Consider the following 10,327-nt stretch of genomic DNA (forward strand, 5'->3'; position numbering starts at 1 on the left):
AGCTATCCAACGCGGAAGTGTTGCCAGTCTGCAATCATATTACGTATTTTAAATATAATTATCATCATTGTTTTCTTTGTTTTGAATGAAGTTTATAACAGGATATCATTAATACTAATTACTTCCACCTTAAGCACTAGCACAGCATCTCGACCTCTGGTGTTGCAGATATTCATGGACGGTTGTTTCACCATTTCCAGTAACATGAGCTTCTTAAAAACATTATAATGTTACTTTAGAGCATAGTCTCTCAACTTTATTTTGCTCACCGCCTTATTTTGGTGTATTTTTTTGCCTTTTTGGACTATATTTTTTAATCCACCCACGCGACATCTCCGCCCTCTCAATGCCCCCTAATTTTCTCTGGGTCTTCTACTGCCCCCCCGATAGTCTGAAACACCCACAAGGGGGCGTTATCGCCCACGTTGAGAACCTATGCTTTAGAGCAACAACTTCTAAGCTTTGTGAGTCTTATGCTCCTTGGTTATATGAACTAGAAGGAAATGGCTTAGAAACAAAGCTAGCATTCAAACGTACTCCGTAAGTTGTAAACGTTTTGTATGTATCGCTGCGTTTCAGACACTTGAGCAGATTAAACAGTTAGTGTGCTTTGAATAGCTACACAGTATAATTATTATTCAATGTACTTAAGAAATGATGAAGAAATGTTATTATTTTCGTTATTAGTATAGTGTAGTTACAAAAATTATGATTGAGTGTGTCTATGAAATATTAAAGCAACCGTTTTATTCAGTCATTCTATAAAGTATTAGTTGAATTTTTTGTATACTTATAGTAACAGAAAATTTATGACTTTTTATTTAGGTGAAACTTTTATACCATTGCGATTGCAATTTGCAATGTTAAAAACCTTTTTTTTTATCCATCTATCACATGTCGCAGTACGCCAGCCACGGAGTAGGGGTGTGTAGTTAAATCATTAGTATCAACTATATTTCCGGGTTACGTTGGCACAAATGCCTTTGCCGCCATTTAAATATTTGAGCGTGAGGTCGAACCCTACACCTGACAAAGGCTTTTTATTACATTATATTTTCACACAAATTAAATTTGAAAACATAAATTTTTTAACGACTCGGGACTCGAACCCGCGAGCTCTCACGACCCGTGCGACCGCTCTTCCACTGAGCCAACCGTTCGAGTGACGTAAATGTTTTTGTTCAACTCTCAGGTTGTGGCTTAGATGTGTTATTAATCCCAGAAGTGAAGGTTATCACTTTAAAAAAAATAACAAATGACTATACTGATATTTTGTATTTTTGTTATTTCGTTACAAAGTTTTAAAATTACATAATTGCTTTTGTTTTTCTTTTTCTTTACTAGTTAGCTTAGTTTCGGTAGTCTAAATTTAAGTAAAATATTATTGTTCATTAAATATTTCAATTAAGAAATCACCATAGATTACATTATCTATTCAATAATATTTAAACTGTGTAATCGAAGGTTTTAATCAATGCGTTTATATATTTTCTCTCCCCAAAACCACTAGATACTATCAATGATACAGCGCTTTGATAACAAAGATATTTTTAACACAATGGTGTACTTTCAATATACAGGATACAAGCGAGCATAATTACGTCTATATGTAAATTTGCTTCTCGGCTCACTAAGAGTTTTTTCCTTCTAGCTAATTTCGTGATTATAATGTAAACCAAATTAACTTTGTATCAGCAACAAGAATTCAGGGTCTATGAAAAATAAAAGTAGACATACGTGATTTATTCTCAGTTAAATGTAACACATATTGCACGACTTGAAATACACATCGATTACTTAATAAAATGTCTGACAAGCTCTCATTTCCAGAACCAAAATGTACATTTTTAAACATTGTATTTAAAGCTTATAACAAAATAAATTAAGCATTGTAATTAGATCAAGATTCATAAGATTTCAATTTGTAAATTTTCATATTATGGCGGTTTAAAATCAAAATATCAGTAAATTAAAAAAAACGCATGGAATTCATATAATACCGGACGCAAATGCACACTTCTAGGCTTTGTGTAAGTCAAATCGATATTAGCACTTATAGGTATTGTTTAAGATTCTAAAATAAGCTTGTTAAAAATACATTGAATATATCTCATAACAAGTTCAAAGCTTTTTCAGTTGTTGTTCATTACACGAAAGCAAAGTCAAAGTCAAAAATATTTTATTGACATAACGTCAATCACAAAAAATACAATTCAGAGAGATACATTAATTACACAAAAGCTTAAACATATACTACATATATTTTTAAAATAATGCAATCCAGTAAAACTATACAAGGCTGAACCAAAAATCCAAAAAAAACAACTAGGTATTCTATTCAATTCCATATTTAATTATCGTTTACGTAATCTTCGATACTGTAATAAGCCTTCGATATAAGTCTGCGTTTAATAAAATATTTAAATTTATTTATTGATAATCCAGATACACTTTTTGGTAATTTATTGTAAAATTTACTTTTTTTGTTAATTATAATATAAATATTTATTTAAACTATAAGAAAGCTTGGAAATGTTTTGTCCAAAAGGTTTTTAGATTTCAATATAAAAATATCACCAAAAGGTTCAACATTTTTAGTCAGTAAAATAAATACTATTTCTAAATATATTATAATAACAACAAACGAAAGTAACTTTGGAATTACTATTTAAAAATGTGAATGTTGAAATGCGTAAAGTATTAGTGTTTTACTTTAAAAGAGTGGAATCTCAAGTTACGTTACGCTTGGTATTTGGTATTACTTAGTATCCATATCTATTCTGTGGAATCCACAGAGAAGGTATATGTTAAGAAACAACTTAAGTTATTATATAATTCCTACGAGGACTTCAGTTAACTTCATTTAACGCTGATTGTTGCTGCTGTTCATGACACGCTGCAGTTCATAGGTCGCCAAGTTAATCGCCTGCTTTAAGCAGGCTATAAATGTTTATTTTGTAAGTAGACCACAAAAATAGCACTTTTATATTTCATAAAGATAACAATTAATTAATATTTATGCGTGATGTATTTTACATTTATATTTATTACACAACTTTTTTTAAGCTTACTGAAGTTGAGCAGCATTTATCTCAAGCCCATTTAAATTCAAATTAGGGCACGAATAATTGCAAACTGCTAAACAAGATAGAGCTATAGGAGTTTGTGAATATCCATAGAGTTGCTAGAGAGGATATGAGCAAAGAAATAACGAAGAGCTGAAAACGAGACAAAAGAAGGAAGAAATCACATAGAGACAATTTCAGATTATCATAACCCACCTCAGATTTGAGCGAACCTTAACTGTCTGTAGTTATTTAATATCCATATATTGATAAAATTTCATCAAACCTTTCTTTCAAAATCTAAGCTAGGAAGAGTTCTTGTTAGTGAAGCAAAACAGTAAAATATTTATATAAAAAAAAAGTATTATAAAGAAATAATAATAAGAAAGAATTATAACATTAGACCCACAATTGCTAAGTTTCATGAGTCTTATGCACTCAAGAGGCAACGTTAATTATGCGAAAATTATTAACATATAGAGGAAGTATTCAAACACACTTAGTAAGTTGTAAGCCTTTTGTAAATATCGCTACACTTTCAGGCAGTTAGACGATCTATTTGTACGAGTAAGTGTTCTGTTTTGAGTTTTAGATTTTACATCGTGATGAATATTATTATATTTTGTTTCGCATTCTAACTACTCAATCCATTTTAATGAAATTTTGTAGACATATCAGGGTTACTAAAGAAGATAGTGATCATATTATTATCCCAAAACTTTAAAGATTCCAAGAGATAGTGCTCTCTAAATGTGCTAAGTGCCAATTTAACGCGATTATTATTTTTGTAAAATTACAGAGGATCTTTCTTTTTTTTGTTTCCCGGTTGATTCAAGTTCTCTTGTACTTGTTTTTTATTAGTCTACTAAAAAAAGTCGTATATAATTATATGTATAACTATAAATAATTCAAACTATCCTTCCCTTGCGCAATAAAAATAAAGTGCCCAATACAATAAGCCTACTTAAACTTTTAAGTAGTAGTAAGCTTCATATGCTGTTAATTAAACCGGCCACTAAATATTAAAGAAGCATTGTCATAGAAAGGAAAAAACAAAGAAACATCAGTGTTTATGAATTAATGTAATATCAAAGAAAACACAACGTATGTGTATTTTTTCAAGTGTTTTTAGGATTAATATACGAAGGAGGAAGAAAGTGTTTTGGATTTTGTTATTCATTAAAGTGATTAGGTTTAGGTTCAGGTCTATCGCTTTGTTTTAGGAAGTTCAAACTATACGTAGTTTCTTGTATAATCTAGATACTTTGAGTGACACCATTAGACAGGAGGATACTCACAGTGCCATGGTCAAGGTCGAAAGTAGAAGTAAAGAAATACTGCTCATTTGCATGATCACTTCATTGTCAACTGTACTTTATGTAACCGTACCAATACAGCAAGAGATTTTTAAAAATTCAAATCATCATGATTGGTATCCAAGGTATGGAAATAAGCAAAGGGATAAACGATGGCAAAAAGATTTCAAAAAGCTTGATGGACTAACCTGGAAAGGACTACTTACGACAGCAAAATGTGGATAGATCTGGAGGGAGCCTATGTCGGCGGATAAGAAAGCGATGAATAACATAAAAATGTATATTATAGTAGATAAATATAAAATCATAATCATGTAACATAAGTAAAAATGTAGTTATTTGGTGTGGCTTGCAATCTCTATTGCAATATATAGGAGCCTTTGCTCCATTTATTAATTCACATAATTGACGTGTTTAAATTTTAAGTAAGTGAAAAGAAATATCATAAGTGAGGATAATTTGAAAACTGAAAAAGATTAAGACTGCATACTGAAAAACCGACACAGGGAATAATAAATTGTCAAAGTTTTTTTGTGAACTTGGTTGCAAGCAATGTATATAAATAGTTTATTTTTTTTTTATATTTAATATACTCTGTCTATACTCTTACAATTTCATTATATTTATAAATTTACATAAAATAACATCATTCATAGAAAATACTTCAAATAGTGGCGCTATTAATCTGCTTAGATTGAATTTATTCTCCCTCTAACAGGTGCATTATATTATAAATATTCATACTTACTCAAATAATGTATAAAAATGATAGCTGAGATAAAAACGGTTATTGCTTAAGATGTTGTGACAGAGGCATGCATACTTTATTATATTTGTTTGTAAGTACATGCATTTAAACTGCTAGGAAAAAGCTCGGCATTAATAATCATTTTCTCAGCTTTTGCTGAAAACTTCAATTGAAAGCCTTGGAGCCTCAATTTAGATGCAAGAAACTTCGCAATAGCTTTCATTTTTTCTCTGACTAAATGAATTTACAACTTATGAATTGAGTGTTTTTTCAGCGACATAAAATTGTAACATTGAAACTTTTTTAATAATAATTGTAAAATTGCCGTACATAAAAAGTTTGTACTTTTAGTAAAATATTAGGAAATTAAAACGATTGCAATACCTACAAGTTTTCTATTCCTATATATTAAATGAAATTAGGTCAAACTTGCATTGCATTAAAGATGTCTGATAAGTAAGTATATTATAAAAAAATAACGGGTTGTAATCCGGGTGTGCCGGCAGAAGTGAAAATGTGTACTTTAGCGTTGTGCATTTAAGAATATTTTAGAATGGTTGGGGAATAATTTCGAACGAATTGCTTTATTTATCAGCATAAAACTACCATAATTTATGTGGTTAAATACAATATTCATATATTGCGCTATCGTACACAAACATTACAATTTACATTACAAAAAAAAAATTAACACTTCGGAACTATTACAATTATTTTACATTAAATAAAATTTAACTCAGAAAAATCAACTTTCATCCGTAGTTTCAACTACTGTCTTACGAATTTTCGATTAGGGCACGTGTCCGAACCCGAGTTTAACATTTTATATCAACGCCGCTAAAGAAGTTTTCACTTCAATAATAAAATAAAGTATAGAATACACCAGCGGGAGGCTCCTTTGTACAGGATGCCGGCTAGATTATCGGTACCACAACGGCGCCTATTTCTGTCGTAAAGCAGTAATGTACACATTACTGTGTTCGATCTGAAGGGCGCCGTAGATAGTGAAATTGTCTCAAGGTGACGAGTGAAATTATAGTGTCGCTCGGAATTATTGGGTTTTTTAATAATCCGGAGTGGCACTGCTTTGTAATGGGCAGGGAGTATCAATTACCATCAGGTGAAAGTGCTGCTCGTCTCGTTCCTTATTTTATAAAAAAATGCATCTATAGATATGATTTCGATGTGCATTATTTACATGATTTCATGTTGTATGTACACTACTACCACAGTAAACATATTTGTCTACTATGCTACTACCCTCGATTCTTGAAAATATTTAAATATAAAATAATTTATGTATTACATTCAGATATACGGTAAATCTTTTTGTTTGCATATTAACGATGCATTTGATTAATTATTCATGAAAACATTTTTTTATTGTGGACTTTATAGTAAGTAGGACTTATAGTGGTCAACGGCTGTCTTCAGCACCTTAATAAATCTTTATTTTATCGACGGTTTTTATATAATGTAAATTTGTTTATAATATTTAGGAATGGCACGTTTTACCTTGAAATATTTAGTAACTTTATAGAGAAATTTTTATCAAAGAAATTTACTTCTGAAAAATGATAATAAGTGGATAATAAGGAATATTTTATTACTGCTTATGTATAACTGTTGGTTTTTTGTCTGCATCGTGAAAAGTAGTAAACAAAAAATTGTTACCTATTGCTATATCAGTCAAATCGTTACATTAGTATAAAAAATATGCACTGTTTGCTTAGATACTTTGGTTGTTATCAATAACATGATACTATTTAAAATACAGAGAACTGAAGCAATTGTATCATTAAATATAAAAATCGGAGATAGTACCTTCCAAAGGATCCCTGTTCCAGTCAATTACCCTTCAACTGTCTACGGTATACCTGTGATAAATTCACGCCGTGACCTGCATCACCAAACCCGAATAAACTTAGCGAATTTTATCTCCCCTTTTATCTTATTTACGTAAAGAAAATTTAAAAGCGACACGTAATAAAAATATCAAGGAGCCGTTAAAAGGTGAATTTAAAAAAACGTGGCGGAAATTATAAGAGCTCTTACTTTTTCTTTTATTTGAATATCGAATATAGACGATTGCGATATAGGTTCAGCTTTTGGGAGCGGGAAAAAATACGTCTTATAGATATTCTACGGTATCCGACTTTCTTATTTTACCATGGACTTACAGTATACTAGCGAATAGACAAGAACATATCTAACGGAGATATAGGAAGATAGAAGAAGATAGAAGAAGTATGCAAATATATTGTGAGCATAACCAATTTTGATTGACATATCATAAACAGTCATCCAGGCTCGGAGTTATCTCTATACGCTCGTGTATCCTACGTGAATGTTTTAAAACCCACATTTCCATGTGCGATATATCTTTATGTAAGCCCATAAACTACTTTCATCAGCAGAGTATTTATGTCATATTATGATATACTAGTAGTGTATAAGTTTTTGCCGTTGGACTTCACAATGCGTCTTCCCTCAGAGTCACACCATTCAAGCATCCCATAAAGGTCTGCTTCTTATTAGGTTCAAAGGGTAGTCAGTTAAATGTGCATTAATTTTTACATTTATCTGGGGGAGTTCTTATGAAGACTGTATGACTGCGATTACTTCTGCATAAAGGTCTCGTGCTGGTAAACAACAGTGATTGGGCTTGGGTCAAACCAGTATAGTCTAAGAATGTCTTACTTTTATAATAATAACAAAGAAATACTTTTTTTATGAAAATATGGGATGAGACGAGCAGGACGTTCAGCTGATAGTAATTGATACGCCACGCCCATTACAATGCAGTGCCGCTCAAGATTCTTGAAAAACCGAAAAAATCTCAGTGGCACTACAATTGCGCTCGTCAACTTAAGACATAAGATGTTAAGTCTCATTTTCCCAGTAATTTTACTAGCTACCGCGCCCTTCAGACCGAAATGTAGACGGCATCCTTTGCAATGGAGCCTCCCACTGGTGAAATAGTTATTGGTCGCTGAGATGAAATAAATTACACTGGCAGATTTGGTGAGAGACTTACGTGCCTTCCGTCGGGAACTATATAATATTTCATACAGTCCACAGTGCGTAAAGAAAATATTATTTGCAGGAGATAATATTATCTCAACTTAACGCCTTAATGAACTTAATAAAGGTATTTCAAGTATACTTTATTCAGTTCATCAAGGCCATAAGTACGACTAACAGTTATTCAAAAATCATTTATTTATTTCTTACATTCTATCATTTACCATCATATCGGAGAAGTTATATTTAATATTTACAAATTTTACTGTAAAAGTGATATAACAAAATACCCAAATTATTTGACTTATTGAAACTAGTCAAAAAAAGTAATTCAAAACAATTACAAAATAGATATATGTTGGTATATGAAATAGTCATATTATCACACACACTGTAAATAATTATATATTAAGGCATTATGCCAACGTTTTTAATATGTGAAATATTTTTGCAATGCCATTTAAGTGAGCTTAATTAAATATGTTCTCTATTATACTCTGTTATAGATCAACTCAATGCTCCACTTAAATATTTTCCGACTAAATGTGTTCAAAATATAATAATAGAAAACCTTATTACTTATGTAACTTAATTTATCGAATAGGATCATTGTCATTAATGCAAACGGTTATTGAATTCCGAAAGGTCCAACCATTTCTAATTGCTTAATTGAGGAAGGGTATGTCTTCATTTACTAAATTTTGTCTCGGTACGAGTAACAAAGGTTTGATAGTATAAAGTAAGTATACGAAAAAAGGCTCGCTTTTCTTTCCGGTCTTATTGTTTCCTCGCTTCTTAAAAGGATTGTGTTATTAGAAGGACTTTATTCGCATTGAGAAGTAATTGAGCGGGCCTTAAATTTCCAGAACAATGAAGGGAGTTAGAAACAATTCTAACCCTTCAGGGAGTACTTTCGTAAATATTTAAATGATTACTGTACCTGTTCACACCAGTGTAAACACTAGAGTTTCGTAGAAAATATTAATTATGTTTTCAAATAATAACATAATGAGTATCTTAGCGATTATCCTAGAAAATCAAGATATTGTAGATAAGTTACATTTGATAGAACGAACGCGAAAGATTTTTTAACGTGGATATATTATTTTTAATCAACTCTCTCATTTTTGGATAAGATCAACGGGTGATCTGTTGGACTCTTCCAACGGGCGAACTTTTTCTTCCGTGTAGCAATAATGTGCAATCATGTATTTCGTTTTGAGGGGTGCTGTAGCTAGTGAAATTTCTGAGGTGAGTTGACACTTAATATCTCACGTCTCTAAGTTCGTTACTTATTTGCCCAATTGCTGGCGGCATTCACTGTCATAGGAGCGTATTGCTTGCCACCAGGTGAGCATCTCGCTCGTTTCGTTACACTTATATAAGAAAACGGTTGCCCATTCTCTCGCGCAACACCACGGTTCCGTGCGAGCGCACTTCCACTGAGCCAACCGTTCGAGTGACGTATGTTCGTAAATCTTTGTAGGTCTTGTTCAACTCTCAGATTGTGGCTCCATCTACAAATTTAATTTAATTAATGCCAGAAGTGAGGGATATCACTTTAAAAGCTCTAGCGATTTAGCGGGCCGAAAAAATATAACAAAATTCATTTCTTACGCGTTCTAAAGTATTTTTCTTGTGTGTGTATTGAACATGTTGACGGACTACAACACTTGTTAGTTACAATATACATACAACTATGTTTCAGCCAGTGTCAGCCAGCTGGCCATTCATGGACGTGACGTTTATATCGACAAGAAAGTATTATTGATATGTGGATTGCATCAAAATGGATAGACGTAAAATTTTGACTACATTGACGGGCGCGCGGAAAGCAATCTAGGATACGCTTCATTCCGTTCTTGTTGGTCGTGTATGTTGTTACAAGCATAAATTCCAAGTCTTTTATATTTGGAAATTCATCATTAATTTATTTATCATCATTCTGTTATTGATACAGATTATAAGCATTACTTACTTTACAATTTAATTTCCTTTATTTTTCAAAAATTGTTAAGACATCTAAACCCGAAAAAAAATAATAAAAATTTAAAAGTTTGAATTGGGTTCAGCAGGCGACTTGGCGCCATGACGTCTTGGTGCAAACTTAACAGAAATGAGAAAAACAAAATAGCGCGATTTGCGCCCAACGGACGCATTGACGACGATGCTCA

The sequence above is a fragment of the Leptidea sinapis genome, chromosome Z, assembly GCF_905404315.1.
Source record: "Leptidea sinapis chromosome Z, ilLepSina1.1, whole genome shotgun sequence".
In the NCBI taxonomy this organism is placed as follows: Eukaryota; Metazoa; Arthropoda; class Insecta; order Lepidoptera; family Pieridae; genus Leptidea; species Leptidea sinapis.